At 51.0% G+C, this 16,314-nt stretch overlaps 1 protein-coding gene across 1 annotated transcript in view; it reads right to left on the bottom strand.

The window, feature by feature from the left end:
- The window catches only part of LOC142257261 (nicotinamide N-methyltransferase-like), a 58,970-nt gene extending 44,455 nt beyond the window's left edge, over positions 1 to 14,515 (bottom strand). The window contains exon 1 of the mRNA XM_075329423.1: positions 14,284 to 14,515. The gene's annotated coding sequence lies outside the window, so the exon portion shown is untranslated. The remainder of the gene's footprint in view (positions 1 to 14,283) is intronic.
- Between the last annotated feature and the right edge of the window lie 1,799 nt (positions 14,516 to 16,314).

Raw genomic sequence — 16,314 nt, 5'->3', positions numbered from 1 at the left:
TGGAGCAGTGTACAAAGGACAGTCAGCACCAGGGCAGGGGCCTCTCGGACCCCGGCAAGGCTAGGAGTCGCCACAATTTGCCAAATCCGTCAGTGAAGGGGACGTCTGTCTCCCAACAACCAAGTCCCGATTGAAGGCAACAGTCCAACCAGTAAAGTAGAGACACCGCCACCGCCAGGGCACCAGTTTCTAAAAGCCAGCGCCTGGGGGCAAAGAGTAGAGCTCCTCCGGTCCAGCTTGAAGCCGGGGAGCGGGTTACCGGTGGGAACCCATCGAGACCATCAACAACATTAGGTGCAGGAAAAGGGACATCACCGTCACCTACTGGGGAAAGCAAGTGCAGCCGTCCGTGGGAACCGTCTTTCCAGCCGTGTGTTTTACCGAGAACTGTGTCAACGTCTCAGGCTGAGTGAGTACCACAGTGCCGCAAGGCACAGCGCTGCCCCCGCGTCCCTGCGCCCACCAAGCCCTGCATCTCCCACCTCATCACTGGGCCCCGGGATCACCAACCCCTACCCACGGAGGGGCAACACAACAACTTGCTGCTTCACACCATCACTCCCGGGATCCCCACACCGAGCAGCGGTGGTGCTAACAAATCACCACAACCGTGGGTGGCGTCACGGACAATAGACAATATCCCAAAACCTAATCCCCTTTCACTCACAGGCGAGGAGCGCCGCTCGAGAACCCCCGGGATCCGGCCCACCGCTCGAGCCACCACTGAGCAGCAGCAGCCGGACCTGAGCAGAGGGGTGAGCGCAGTGCTGACACCCTCCTCCCTGCCCGCGACAGAATCTGTGAGAGACACCAGAGCCAACAATGCAGACGAGCTGAAGGCTGCTATCAAAGCCACCTGGGCTTCCATAACATCTCAGCGGTGCCACAGGCTGATAGCCTCCATGCCACATTGCCGCATTGATGCAGTAATTCATGCAAAAGGACCCGGACAAGTATTGAGGCATTTACTGTACAGACTTTTCAGAAGGCGCCAACATTTGAGTGTAACATAATTTTTTCAGTTTGTCTTATATAATATTCTAATTATCTGAGATAATGACTTTTGGGTTTTCATTGGCTGTAAGCCATAATCATCAACATTAACAGAAATAAAAACTTGAAATAGATTCCTCTGTGTGTAATGACTATATATAATATATAGGAATAGATCCCTCTGTGTGTAATGACTCTATATAATATATAGGAATAGATCTCTATGTGTGTAATTGTACCGCCCCGCGCTCGGCTGCAGCCGAGCCGCTCGGATCCGGGCTCATGTGTCGGTGGCTCGAGCGCCTCCGGACCGGGGGTCATGTCGCTCTGCAAGGGGCTGGCGTGTTGAAGGGGGGTTTTTAGATTAGAGTTCGTGACGCCACCCACGGTTTTGTAGTGAATGTGGGCACCACTGCTGCGGTTGACTAGGCACCCCAGGGAAGATATTGGTGCAGTTGTTGGTGTTAACCCCTCCGTGGGTAGGGGTGGTGGCCCCGGGACCCAGTGGATGTGATGCGATGTCGGTGCTCGGCGGGGCAGTGCGGTGCATGGCCTGAAGGCACAGTAGTACTCACTCTGACAAATACATGGGAGTCTCTGGTAAACCAAATGGATGATGGTTGGTGCCTGCAGCCGGCTGCTTCAGTTCCCCAAACGGGTTGATGGTGTCTGCCTTTCTCCTGCACCTTTTTGTAGAAATGGACAGCCGCGCTTCAGCGACGGGAGTTCCGCTCCCCGGCGTGTATGTCGGGAGAGCCCGTTTGCTCACAAGGCGCTGGCCCGTTGGATCTCTTGGCCCTTGGCGGTGGCCGTTATCCGGAATCGGTGGGCTGTTGCCTTCTTTCGGGACTTGGGTGGGAAAGGACCTACAGTAAAGTCCAGACCTCAATCAGTTATTTAACGGGGTCCGGTAGATTCGGGACCGCGTTTCAGGGTCTGAGTACCCCCACTTGTGCTCCGGTTTCCAGTCGGTTCCCCGGTTCGGTAGCGGCGGGCCACTACCATGTCCCGGCTACCTACGGTTCCACCAGGCTGTCTTCCCGGCTCCTGCAGACGGCCACCACCGTCTGCCTCCTAGCCAAAGCGCCCGGGCTCCTACCCAGGACACTGACAGATTTACTTCTCTACTCCACTTCACTGTCAAAACTAGACTCTCCTCCTCCTCTCCTCAGACTAGACTGATCAGAACTCATCTGCCTGGTTTTCCTGCCTCTGGGCCTGTGAACTCCTAGGTGGGCGTGGCATACCACTTGGCTCCACCCCCTGGTGTGAACATCAAACCCAGAGGGAGGTGACTAGGGTTTAGTAGGTTGGCTGCTGTCACCTTATTTGGGGATGGGTGTAGTGCAAGGGCCTAACTGTGACTACCTGGCTAGTCCAGGGCGTCACACTCCCCCTTGGCGGGCTGCCCGACCACCACCGGCTTATTTTGTAACTGGAAAAGATAAAAGTAGAAAAACACAAATACAAGTATTTCAAATCTGTTTTATTGATGAAACTGTTGTCAACATACAAACATATCATTTGTGCAATTACAATACATAAACATCATTTTCTCAATGCCGGGATAACATCCAGAAATTGTTACATTACTAAATTTCTTGGAATTCTTCAAATTATCTTTGTGATATTACCATACAACCACTTATAAATAATAGGTCAGAATTCCCACTTCTTTTGACTTCCCGTATCCTAATATACTCATTCTCCTTGTGTGTCTATTGTCTTATGAATTATTGATAAATCTTTTCATATAAAAAATGAAACTAGAAAAATGCAGATTAATGTTCAGAAATGAAAGAAAGAAGAGGAAAGATACAAGCATAAAGAAGAGGAAATTAGAGAGAAGGGTGGAGAGGGGGGAAAGCAAGAAAAGCAAAGAAAAAAGGGGGGGGGAGGAATGAGACTCCCCACCGTTTCTCAGTTCAAAAAGCTCGCCAAACTCTCCACAAACTCTGGGGACTCCATGAACATAATCCATGGTCTCCAAACTGTAGTAAATTTTTCTGTGTTCCCATTTAGTTCTGCTGTCAGCTCCTCCATTCTCTGGAGGTTTGTCATTTCCTCCAACCAATCCAGCACCGTAGGGCATCTAGTCTGTTTCCAAAATCGTGGGATAATCATACGGGCAGCCGCCAGGCAAAATCGCAACATGTCCCTTTTTTGTGTTTTAATAGCTCCTGGGAGCATAGAAAGAAGAGCAACCTGGGGGGATTTTTCTACTTCACCTCCGCTCATCTTTTTGTACAGGTAGAACACTGAGTCCCAAAAGGGTTGCAGCTTAGTACAGCTCCACCATATGTGTAGCATTGTACCTGTGTCTGTGCCACACCTCCAGCACACATCAGACACAGAGGGAAATATAGCATGTAATTTAGTCGGGTAATGGTACCACCTTGTGAGAATTTTATAACTTTTCTCTTGAGCGGCGCACGCCAAGGAAAGCTTGTGGGTCCACAGGTACGCTCTGCTCCAATCGTCCTCTGGAATATCCTCTCCCAGTTCCTCTCCCCACCTACAGACAAAGTGAGGTTTATCCACCCTATTTCTCTGGTTCAGCATTTTATAAATGAGTGAGATGCCATGTCCAGGTGATGAGCCCTGTAAAAATATTTTCTCAAAAGGAGTAGGGGGTGTCCTCATCCTTCTCTCCCTGTCCTGGTACGAGAGGAAAGATTTCAACTGCATATATTCCATCCAGGAAATCTCTTTCCCTGTGGCCTGCATGGAAATATAAGTTGGTAGGGTGTGTCCCTGGAGCACGTGACAAAAACGAGTATCATCCGCCCGAGTAAATCCCCCGAATCTATGGGAGTGGAGTCCTGGGGGGAACTTCTTATTACCGAATACGGGGGTAAGTGGGCCCTGCTCCTGAGAGAGAGATCCCTTTTTTATCTCTCCATCCCACATCCCCATCGCTGTCCGCGTGAACTCCATTCCTTTCGCTATCTGGATCCTACTTTCTTTCTCTAACCATGGAAGTAAATGTAAGGGAGTTCCCAGCACATCCTGTTCAATCACCACCCATTGTTTCGAATTACCATGAAAATGCCAGTCCAGTAATCTCGTTAGGATAGCTGCCTTGTAATATAATTGAAAATTTGGGAGCCCCGCCCCCCGTCACTTTTGTGTCTGGTCAGAGTTTTAATTCCTGTTCGGGGTCTCCTGTTCCCCCAGACAAACCCAGACAAGGCTGTCCGGATCTTGGAGAAGTAACTTAGCGGTAGCTGTATGGGTATTGTCTGAAACAGGAACAGGAACCTCGGTAACACATCCATTTTTATCGCGTTTATACGCCCAAACCACGTCAATCTCTTTTTGTCATATTTCTTTAAGTCCCTGATTGTCCTTTCTAATAAGGGGAAAAAATTGTGATGTACAATTTTTGCTGGATCCCTAGGTACCATAACTCCCAGATATTTTAAAACTGACGGTTGCCACTTAAAAGGGACGTTTTGTGATACTCTCGCAAGGTCTTCTGCCGATAAAGTCACGTTCATGGCCTCTGATTTGGAAAAATTTACTTTGAAGTTGCTTAAGTTGCCAAACTCTTCGAACTCCTTGAGCAAGGACGGGAAGGATATGTGTGGTTGGGAAATGAACATGAGAAGGTCATCCGCGAATAGAGCCAGCTTACGGTTCTCCCCACCCGCCTCTATCCCGTGGATGCTTGTGTTGTTTCTCAGGGCGACCGCAAGGTGCTCCATGACTATGACGTATAAGAGGGGCGACAGTGGACATCCCTGTCTCGTTCCATTGTGGACCAGAAAGGATGATGATAGAAACCCATTTGTCCTCACTTTTGCTGAGGGTCTCGTATACAGGGACGCAATTCTGCCCAAAAATTTCTGACCCAAACCCACCTGTCTCAAGGCTGCCATCATAAAGCTCCAACTGACCCGGTCGAAGGCCTTCTCCGCGTCCACTGAAAGTAAACACATGGGGCACAAATACAAGTATAATACCATTATTTACATTTGAAAACTGTAGAATCTTCCCTTACGGGAGGCAGGTTACTTAAACATTGCAAATATAATACCATTTTTATTAACGGGACCGGGTCCTTCCGCTTGCCCACCCAAGCAAACCTGCACCTTGATGCTGCCTCTAAGAAAACCAGGTCAGCACCCCTTTTCCCCAGTCCAGGAAACGGGCCCAGGTACGGGTATTGCCCACAACGGGTCGGGTACAAAGTTCCATACCCGGCAGTCTCTCAGAGGCCCCACTTCCAGGGGACCCCTGACCCGGAGAGTTGTCACCGGTCGCATTGGTGACGGTGTAACGGGGGCAGGGGGCGCCTCAGGGGGTGTAGTCGGGTCCCCTCGCCTTGTGGGCCGCAGGCTGAACCCCGGCACGGCCGTTACTTGCAAAACAGGTGTGTTGTTGGGGGCAGAGTGTGGATGCATGGGGCCCATTCATGACAGCGTTCTTTCTGTGTTCTCCAGCTCCTTCTTCACTTTCAGGAAAGAGACAATTGCAGGCAGCAGATAAACCAAACACTGATTTATTAAACAAAGCTTCCATCTTTTTGTTTGCAGCAGGTTTACTTTAGTAGGTTACAAGTTACAGGTCCTTTTCTACAAAAACGGTTTCCTTTTCTCTACGGGCACTTTCCTTTGCCTGCAGGGGACATACGTTAACCCCCTAGTAGCTGCGCTCTAACCCGGATTTACTGTAGGGCAGATCCAGCACACACTACCGGCTCTGGATAAGTTCTCACCTCTCCACTTCTTTGTCAGGGCACTAACCTTCGCCTGCAGGGGCCACTTGTTATCCCCCTGATAGCTGCACTCCACTCTAGTACACACCACCGGCTCCGGACTAGTCCCAACTCTTCCACCGTTTCTCATGGGTTTCCTCTGCTTTCTAGCCAAGAGTACTCACTCAGGCTGACTGCCTCGTCTCACTCCCACACTCTGCCCCGTCACCTCAGACCGAGCTTGCTCGCCTCTCACATCTCACTGCACACTGGACTCTGCATTCAGAACCCTTCCTTCCCCACCTAGGCTGCCCTGCCCCTTCCTTCCCTGCCACTGTTACCAGGGGAACCACTGCTCTACACTGGCACCTAGTGGGGAAACAGTTTATGACAGGTAACATTTTACCATCAACATTTACAATTTGCCACCATACTACTGTGGCGTTTTCAGGGGGGGAAAACCGCTCCTTCACTACCAGGGGTCCGACTACCCCTTACATTCCTCCCCTCTTTAACCTCGGCCTCCTGGCGAGGTTCGTACCTGCAAAAGAACACATGTAGGAAAACACAATACTTAAAACACACAGACTGGCACACAAGTTTGGTGCCCGGAGTCACTCCAGGGAAGCTCCCGGTCTTAGTCGCACATCTGCCCGGAGGCCCTCCTCAGGCGCTCCCGGTCTTAGCTGACCTTCTGCCCGGAGGCTATTTCCAAGCGCTCCCGGTCTTTGGGTGGGCAGAAAACAACAGGACAACAAGATTCCTTCTTAACAGTCACAGAAGGAGTCCACACACAGTTCTGCATTAAGCTCCTCCCGGGTTCAGTACTTTTAACGTTGCTTGAGCTGTAACATTCGCTGGCTCCTAACAACAAACAGACGTCTCTTCCGGATGACCACCTCTTCACGCTGGGTAGTATGCACGCAGCCATTCGGCCCGCTGGGCCCTCACATGGTCGGAGAGGGACTGTCCAGGTAAGCGGGGTAGCCTACGAAACGGCTCATAACCCGGTGGCTCCGGTACTTCCTTCTCCGGTTCAGGCCCTTCAGCCTCCTGCGGGGGTGAGGGGGTAGCTGGACGGGACCGCAGTGGGCTGCCGACAACAACTACCGGGTGCGACACCATACTCTGATGTATCACCAGTAATGCTGATGCTTCTCTTGGCTTGTCTCCAGCCGTAGGTTTGGCGGCCGCTTTTGGCGCGACCGTCGGGGTGCTCTTCAGCCCACAGGCTTCAGCGAGCGCTTGCTTATGCTGAGCGCGCCACGCTCTGTTCTCCATTCTGCTTGGTCCAGGTATTGGAGTTTGCTTCTTCTTCCACTGCCGGGGTTGCAATCGCGCCGGGGAAGGTGGAGGCGGTTCTTCTTTTCCCGCTTCTGCCCATACTCCGTCCCCGGCCTCACCCACCAGGTCGGCACAGCGTTTGCGACGCCTCTTCTTTCTTGCGGCGCCGCCCACGTCTCTAGACCTCTGCAGTATCTCGGGGCAAGCACCTCCCCTCTTTGGGCGGTGCACTCCGGGCTTCTTCCTTACAAGCCAGCCCAGCGCTTTTCGTTTGGCGCCCACTTTTCGCGCCTTCACTAAATCCATGAGGACGGCCGCCATCTTGCCGCCATCTTGTGGCCTGTTCAGTACATCAGGCACCACTTGGTCTCTGCTCGGGGTTTCTCTTCTACGGGCTTGATCCTGCCGACTACGCCAAAATGTAACGGGGGCAGGGGGCACCTCAGGGGGTGTAGTCGGGTCCCCTCGCCTTGTGGGCCGCAGGCTGAACCCCGGCACGGCCGTTACTTGCAAAACAGGTGTGTTGTTGGGGGCAGAGTGTGGATGCATGGGGCCCATTCATGACAGCGTTCTTTCTGTGCTCTCCAGCTCCTTCTTCACTTTCAGGAAAGAGACAATTGCAGGCAGCAGATAAACCAAACACCGATTTATTAAACAAAGCTTCCATCTTTTTGTTTGCAGCAGGTTTACTTTAGTAGGTTACAAGTTACAGGTCCTTTTCTACAAAAACGGTTTCCTTTTCTCTACGGGCACTTTCCTTTGCCTGCAGGGGACATACGTTAACCCACTAGTAGCTGCGCTCTAACCCGGATTTACTGTAGGGCAGATCCAGCACACACTACCGGCTCTGGATAAGTTCTCACCTCTCCACTTCTTTGTCAGGGCACTAACCTTCGCCTGCAGAGGCCACTTGTTATCCCCCTGATAGCTGCACTCCACTCTAGTACACACCACCGGCTCCGGACTAGTCCCAACTCTTCCACCGTTTCTCATGGGTTTCCTCTGCTTTCTAGCCAATAGTACTCACTCAGGCTGACTGCCTCGTCTCACTCCCACACTCTGCCCCGTCACCTCAGACCGAGCTTGCTCGCCTCTCACATCTCACTGCACACTGGACTCTGCATTCAGAACCCTTCCTTCCCCACCTAGGCTGCCCTGCCCCTTCCTTCCCTGCCACTGTTACCAGGGGAACCACTGCTCTACACTGGCACCTAGTGGGGAAACAGTTTATGACAGGTAACATTTTACCATCAACATTTACAATTTGCCACCATACTACTGTGGCGTTTTCAGGGGGGAAAAACCGCTCCTTCACTACCAGGGGTCCGACTACCCCTTACAACGGGACCCCTTCCTCCAATCAGCCTCTCCGGAGACTGTAGGACGGGATAGGAGGGTCCAAGGGGCTATTTACAAGGCCCAAAAGTTATTGGGTGGCCTGCAAGTTCTCGGCCTTGTCCATTTAAATGGGGTAAAACACTTTAAAGTCCCAACGGGGACTGGCAGGATGGTCCCAATGGGGACTTTAACATGGTAGCCGGAACTGCTATCTTTCTTTAACTTTCGCTGAGCTCCTCTTCTACCACGACATCAGAGCTGTATGGCGGGGGAGGGGACTGGGGCTGCCTAGGAACGCTGCGGCTCGCCCTCCTCTTCACATCCAGGGCGAACCAGCCCCTCTCCCCGCAGTGCCAGGTGTAGGTGACAAGCTCACCAGGCTTCAGGTCACGATCCGGGTGACCCAGGGGAAGATGAGGGTTGACGTCCCAACGGGAGACGAAAATTTCGGCCTCCATGCCCGGTTCGAAGATGAACCCCCATCCACGCTGGGGGTCAAACCGGCGGACTTGGCCCTCGTAGGTCTGGCCCCGTACCCTGTAGGTAGCACTCCGGAGGTTTTCCTTCTCCCGGATGGTGCGGGCCAGCACCTCGGCCTTTTGCCTCTCACGGGCCTCGATCTCCCAGCCCAGCTGGCTTTGCTGCCGCTCCCAATATGGAGCGTCTGTCTGCTCCCTCTGCGCTGGGGTTGGGCCCTGCCGGAGCTCCCCCATACCGGCTACGACCGATATCTTTAGAACTGGGGAACCCCGCAGTGTCATGGCCTGCTGCGCTGCCTTGCAGCAACAACCCCGCGACGCCTCACCCGAGGCCTGGGAACTGGGAACGGCCAGCGCCACCCGCTGAGCCCTCTTTCGGTCAGGATTCACCACCTCCCTAGCCGGGCGGACTGCCGGGGCCGGGACTTCTCGGGGCACAGTCACTTCCGGGACCGGCGGGTTCACTTCGGGAACGGGCACCTTCCATGGGAGCGGGATCGGTGCCGACCGGACAAGCGGTCGTCCGCGGGCTGCCTCCCCAGGTGAGTCCTCATAGGTGGATGGAACGGGCTCCACTGCCAATGGCGGGGGCAGCGGACCGAGCGGGGGAGCAGCGGCAACCGGTACGAGCGATAAGGGAAGCAGCATGGAGAGTGGGGGCAGACCGGGTCCCTCAGCCGCAGTGGCCGGTCCCTTGGGGACATAGGGGCGTGGGTCGCTTACCAGCTCTCCAAACTCTGCCTCCTCTTCACGTGCTCGCACGGCCGCAGCGATCTCCCTCATCTCGGCCACCCACCGTTCCATGAGGAACCGCACCTGGGCCTGCATGTGGCAACACATTAGGGTCATCCAAGCTTCCACCCACGCCGCTGTTCCAGGCGCGGGCTCCGGGGTTGCGGGCTTGCCAGACGGGCGGACATGTTGCTCGTTCGGGGTCCAGGAACCAGACGGGTGGCAGAGTCCTGGAGTCCCTGCCCTTTATCCCTTCGGTCACATGGGACGAGATCTTCACCCGCCCCCCCTTGGTGTTTTCACAGCACACCTTCTGCATGGCTTCTTTTGCAGCCGCGCGCTCTACGACCCTCTCTGTTCCCAGGGTGCGGGACTTCGCTTTCGCGCCCTTTCTACGGGGAAGACGGCTTAGGCGGGAATTTTCGAGCCACAAGATGGTGGCAAGATGGCGGATTTCGCAATTTTCACAACGGATCACCGCTGACTTCAAGGCGCATTTCCACTGGTAAGTAGACTGGTTCATTCCTGTTCGTGATGCCAGAAGAGTCGATGTGTATCACCCCGCGCTCAGCTGCAGCCAAGCCGCTCGGATCCGAGCTCGTGTGTCGGTGGCTCGAGCGCCTCCGGACCGGGGGTCACGTCGCTCTGCAAGGGGGCTGGCGTGTTGAAGGGGGGTTTTTAGATTAGAGTTCGTGACGCCACCCACGGTTTTGTGGTGAATGTGGGCACCACCGCTGCGGTTGACTAGGCACCCCGGGGGAGATGTTGGTGCAGCTGTTGGTGTTAACCCCTCCGTGGGTAGGGGTGGTGGCCCCGGGACCCGGTGGATGTGATGCGATGTGGGTGATCGGCGGGGCAGGGCGGTGCGTGGCCCAAAATCACAGTAGTACTCACTCTGACAAATACACGGGAGTTTCTGGTAAACCAAATGGATGATGGTCGGTGCCCGCAGCCGGCTGCTTCGTTTCCCCAAACGGGTTGATGGTGTCTGCCTTTCTCCTGCACCTTTTTGTAGAAATGGACAGCTGCGCTTCAGCGATGGGAGTCCCGCTCCCCAGCGTGTATGTCGGGAGAACCCATTTGCCCGCAGGCGCTGGCCCGTTGGATCTCTTGGCCCTTGGCGGTGGCCGTTATCCAGAATCGGTGGGCTGTTGCCTTCTTTCGGGACTTGGGTGGGAAAGGACCTAAAGTCCAGACCTCAATCAGTTAATTAACGGGGTCCGGTAGATTCGGGACTGCGTTTCAGGGTCTGAGTACCCCCACTTGTGCTCCGGTTTCCAGTCGGTTCCCCGGTTCGGTTCCGGCGGGCCACTACCATGTCCCGGCTACCTACGGTTCCACCAGGCTGTCTTCCCGGCTCCTGCAGACGGCCACCACCGTCTGCCTCCTAGCCAAAGTGCCCGGGCTCTTACCCAGGACACTGACAGATTTACTTCTCTACTCCACTTCACTGTCAAAACTAGACTCTCCTCCTCTTCTCCTCAGACTAGACTGATCAGAACTCATCTGCCTGTTTTTCCTGCCTCTGGGCCTGTGAACTCTTAGGTGGGCGTGGCCAACCGCCTGGTTCCGCCCCCCCTGGTGTGGACATCAAACCCAGAGGGAGGTGACTAGGGTTTAGTAGGTTGGCTGCTGTCACCTTATTTGGGGATGGGTGTAGTGCAAGGGCCTAACTGTGACTACCTGGCTAGTCCAGGGCGTCACACTATGACTCTATATAATATATAGGAATAGATCCCTCTGTGTGTAATGGCTCTATAAAATATATAGAAATAGATCACTCTGTGTGTAATGACTCTATATAATATATAGGAATTGATCAAGGCAGGCAAGCCAGGGGTCACAGGTCATCACACCACCACACCCTACACCCCAGTTAGGAACATCAAAGCTAACCCAAAATCCTTGTTGCCTTCCTCCAGGGGCTGATGTTCACACCAGGGGGTGGGCCAGGTGGTTGGCTCCGCCCACCGAGGAGTTCACAGCTCTGGAGGCGGGAAAAAACAGCAGTTCAGTTCAGGAGGTGAAGGAGTAAACATGAGTTGAGTTAAGGAAGTGAAAGTGGAAGGAAGTGAAGTGGTAGAGGAGCAAAGGAGAAAACTGAAGAAAAGGAGTAAAAGTGAGAGTAGAAAAGCCTGAAGTGGGTCCAGCTGTGTGCAGGACAGAGTCAGCAAGGTCAGCAACGGCGGTGATTGTCCGGAGGGGTGACCGTTTGGAAGTTCCTGGAAGGACCGCGGACGGGTGGTGGCCCGGCGGTCTGGAGCAGTGTACAAAGGACAGTCAGCACCAGGGCAGGGGCCTCTCGGACCCCGGCAAGGCTAGGAGTCGCCATAATTTGCCAAATCCGTCAGTGAAGGGGACGTCGATCCCCCAACAACCAAGTCCCGATTGAAGGCAACAGCCCAACCATTACAATAGAGACACCGCCACCCGCCAGGGCACCAGTTTCTAAGGGCCAGCGCCTGCGGGCAAAGAGTAGAGCTCCTCCGGTCCAGCTTGAAGCCGGGGAGCGGGTTACCGGTGGGAACCCATCGAGACCATCAACAACATTAGGTGCAGGAAAAGGGACATCACCGTCACCTACTGGGGAAAGCAAGTGCAGCCGTCCGTGGGAACCGTCTTTCCAGCCGTGTGTTTTACCGAGAACTTTGTCAACATCTCAGGCTGAGTGAGTACCACAGTGCCGCAAGGCACAGCGCTGCCCCCGCGTCCCTGCGCCCACCAAGCCCTGCATCTCCCACCTCATCTCTGGGCCCCGGGATCACCAACCCCTACCCACGGAGGGGCAACACAACAACTTGCTGCTTCACACCATCACTCCCGGGATCCCCACACCGAGCAGCGGTGGTGCCAACAAATCACCACAACCGTGGGTGGCGTCACGGACAATAGACATTATCCCAAAAACCCAATCCCCTTTCACTCACGGGCGAGGAGCGCCGCTCGAGAACCCCCGGGATCCGGCCCACCGCTCGAGCCACCACTGAGCAGCAGCAGCCGGACCCGAGCAGAGGGGTGAGCGCAGTGCTGACACCCTCCTCCCCGCCCGCGACATAATGACTCTATATAATATATAGGAATAGATCCCTCTGTGTGTAATGACTATATAATATATAGGAATAGAACCATCTGTGTGTAATGACGCTATATAATATATAGGAATAGATCCCTCTGTGTGTAATGACTTTATATCATATATAGGAATAGACCCCTCTGTGTGTAATGACTCTATATCATATATAGGAATAGACCCCTCTGTGTGTAGTGACTCTATCATATATAGGAATAGAACCATCTGTGTGTAATGACTCTATGATATATAGGAATAGATCCCTCTGTGTGTAATGACTTTATATAATATATAGGAATAGATTCCTCTGTGTGTAATGACTATATAATATATAGGAATAGATCCCTCTGTGTGTAATGACTATATAATATATAGGAATAGAAACCTCTATGTGTAATGACTCTATATAAAATATAGGAATAATAATAATAATAATAATAATCTTTATTTCTATAGCGCCAACATATTCCGTAGCGCTTTACAATTCAGGAGGATCATATACAAACAAGTAACAGTTATAGAAATACAATATTTAGAGGGAAAAAAAATACAACCCTGCTCGTGAGAGCTTACAATCTACAATGAGATGGGGGGAGAGGCAATGGTTCAAGTGCTTATTTACAATGACAATCCAACCATCTCACGGAAATGGGGTTGGATAATGGTTTCCTGGACCAGTGGGCCCGAGCCTTGAGATGCCTTTGGGTGCCATGGAGTTTGATGTGGAGCTATGTTGTGAGAGGTTGTAGAGGGACTATGTGAATCGAATCTGATTAGGGAGTGTGATAGGCCGCCCTAAAAAGATGCGTCTTTAGGGTGCGTCTGAAGCTGAGTAAGTTGTGATTTGTCCTAACTTCTTGGGGTAGAGCGTTCCAGAGGGTTGGTGCAGCTCGGAAGAAGTCTTGGATCTGGGAGTGGGAGGTTCGAATTAGTGTGGATGTTAGTCGAAAGTCGCTTGCAGAGCGTAGAGAACGGGTGGACTGATAGACAGAGAGGAGGTTGGAGATGTAGGGGGGTGCTGCACTGGAGAACTTTGTGGGTGAGAACAAGCAGCTTGAATTGGATCCTATGATATATGGGCAGCCAGTGCAATGACTGGCACAGAGCAGAGGCATCCGAGTAGCGGTTAGCCAGATAGGTTACCCTGGCTGCTGCATTAAGGATTGACTGTAGAGGAGAGAGTCTAGTTAGGGGGAGACCAATTAATAGAGTGTACAGTAGAATAGAACCCTCTGTGTGTAATGACTCTATATAATATATAGGAATAGAACCCTCTGTGTGTAATGACTATATAATATATAGGAATAGAACCCTCTGTGTGTAATGACTATATAATATATAGGAATAGAACCCTCTGTGTGTAATGATGACTCTATATAATATATAGGAATAGAACCCTCTGTGTGTAATGACTATATAATGTATGTGTTTCCCTTTTTGTATTGAATTACTGAAATAGATGAACTTTTTGATGATATTCTAATTTATTGAGATGCACTTGTAGATGACGCAAGGTGATGTCGGAATATGATAGGAACAAAAAACTCTAGCAAAAATATTTCAAAAGTTTAAAACACCGAGTGCCCTCATCTGGGTGATGTAAAGTGATGAAAAGTCGTAGATTGTTGCTTGGATAAGCTGCTGTCAATACACATTATACAAGGATTATACAAGGAGTCCTTTCTTACCTCTTCTCTTGTCTCGTGATATCCTGGGATGAGTGGAGCGAGATGCTCAGTGTCCACATACGAGTGCGTAACAAGGTGCTGAATCTGTGTAGTGGTAGACTGAAGTTCTTAACGAAATTCACAGAATGGAAAAGTCGGCAGTGATAAGTAGGTCACTTCATATATATATATATAGCTGTTTTAAGTCAAGATTTAGTTAAATTACAATCTTGAATCCAGTAAAATATATCTTTGTACCGTGTTAGCCAGTAGAGATAAAAAAAATTGTTTAAAAGAACAGAGAGTCCTCAGTGGTTGATACCTTTTAATGGCTAACTGAAAAGATGGTAATAATTGCAAGCTTTCGAGACTACTCAGGTCTCTTCATCAGGCATGGTATAACACAAAATCTGAAGAGTCACGTATTTATACACAACAGGACTTAGAATAGTGCAGTAAAAAAAAAAAAAAAAAAAGAACAAGTTATATGAAACAGAACTATCTCTATGGCAGGGGGACAAGCTGTTCTAGCCATAAATACTGATGCAGTTCAGTGTGAAAGTTTTATTGTCCTTTGATAAGGGTCTGGTCCAGGCTGTGACACGCTCGGATGGTCAGAGGAGCACATCTTTTAACTGATGTAAAAAGACATGAATCCATGAGACACATTCATTCCTTCTCTGAATGTGTCAAAGGTCATCATAAGTTTGTACTCCCATAGTCTCCTGTCTCTCTGGGACTTGAAGTTTCCTTTCAATACCAGCAATTTCATGTCCATGATGCTGTGGTCTGGGTTACAAAAATGTTTGGCCACAGGTAGATCCATCCTTTTTTCTCTAATTGTGTGGCGGTGAGAATTCATCCTTGTCCTGAGCTGTTGTCCTGTCTCCCCTACATACAGACCCCCAGTTGGACATTTGGTACATATAATTAAGTACACCACATTGGTTGTGGTGCAGCTGAACGTACCTGGGATCTTGTAGTCCTGATGTGATCTGGGAATCTTTATCTTGTCCGTTGTCAATATTAATGGACAGGTCTTGCATTTTTTCTGGTTGCAGGGAAATGTTCCTGTTGGTGTTGGAGAGGACAGGGAGCTTCTGACAATGATGCTTCTTAGATTTGGGGGCTGTCTAAAACACAGAAGTGGGGGGTCTGGAAAAATAGATTTTAACCGGGCATCTTTTTGCAGTAATGGTTGTAGTTTCCGTGCAGCTCCTCTAAACACCTCCAGATGTGGATTGTAGGTGACTACAAGAGGGACCCGGTTGTTCTCTTCTTTGGTTTTATAATGTAGAAGATGGTTTCTTGATATTCTGGTGGCTCTTATAATCTGGTTTTCAATTGTTCTTGGGTGGTAGCCTTGATTCAAAAAGGTTTTTCTGAGGCCCTCAAGGTGATTGTCTCTATCTGTACTGTTGGAACATATCCGATTGTACCTGATAGCCTGGCTGTATACAATAGAGTTTTTTATATGTTTTGGATGAAAACTGTCCCATTTCAGGTATGTTGGACGGTCAATTGGCTTCTTGTACAGGGATGTCTGTATTTCATTGTTCCGTAGTTTAATCATGGTGTCCAAGAAGTTGATTTCCGTGCAGGAGTAGTTGAGTGTTAGGTTGATGGTGGGATGAAACTGATTAAATTGTTCATGGAAGGTCTTCAGCTGCTCCTCAGACTCTGTCCAGATGATTAAAATATCATCAATGATGGTGGGATGAAACTGATTAAATTGTTCATGGAAGGTCTTCAGCTGCTCCTCAGACTCTGTCCAGATGATTAAAATATCATCAACTTCAAGTCCCAGAGAGACAGGAGACTATGGGAGTACAAACTTATGATGACCTTTGACACATTCAGAGAAGGAATGAATGTGTCTCATGGATTCATGTCTTTTTACATCAGTTAAAAGATGTGCTCCTCTGACCATCCGAGCATGTCACAGCCCTGGACCAGACCCTTATCAAAGGACAATAAAACTTTCACACTGAACTGCAGCAGTATTTATGGCTAGAACAGCTTGTCCCCCTGCCATAGAGATAGTTCTGTTTC

This window comes from Anomaloglossus baeobatrachus, chromosome 11 (genome assembly GCF_048569485.1).
Source record: "Anomaloglossus baeobatrachus isolate aAnoBae1 chromosome 11, aAnoBae1.hap1, whole genome shotgun sequence".
NCBI lineage: Eukaryota > Metazoa > Chordata > Amphibia > Anura > Aromobatidae > Anomaloglossus > Anomaloglossus baeobatrachus.
The sequence above is the reverse complement of the archived record's forward strand: the minus strand, read 5'-3'. Positions and strand labels throughout refer to the sequence as shown.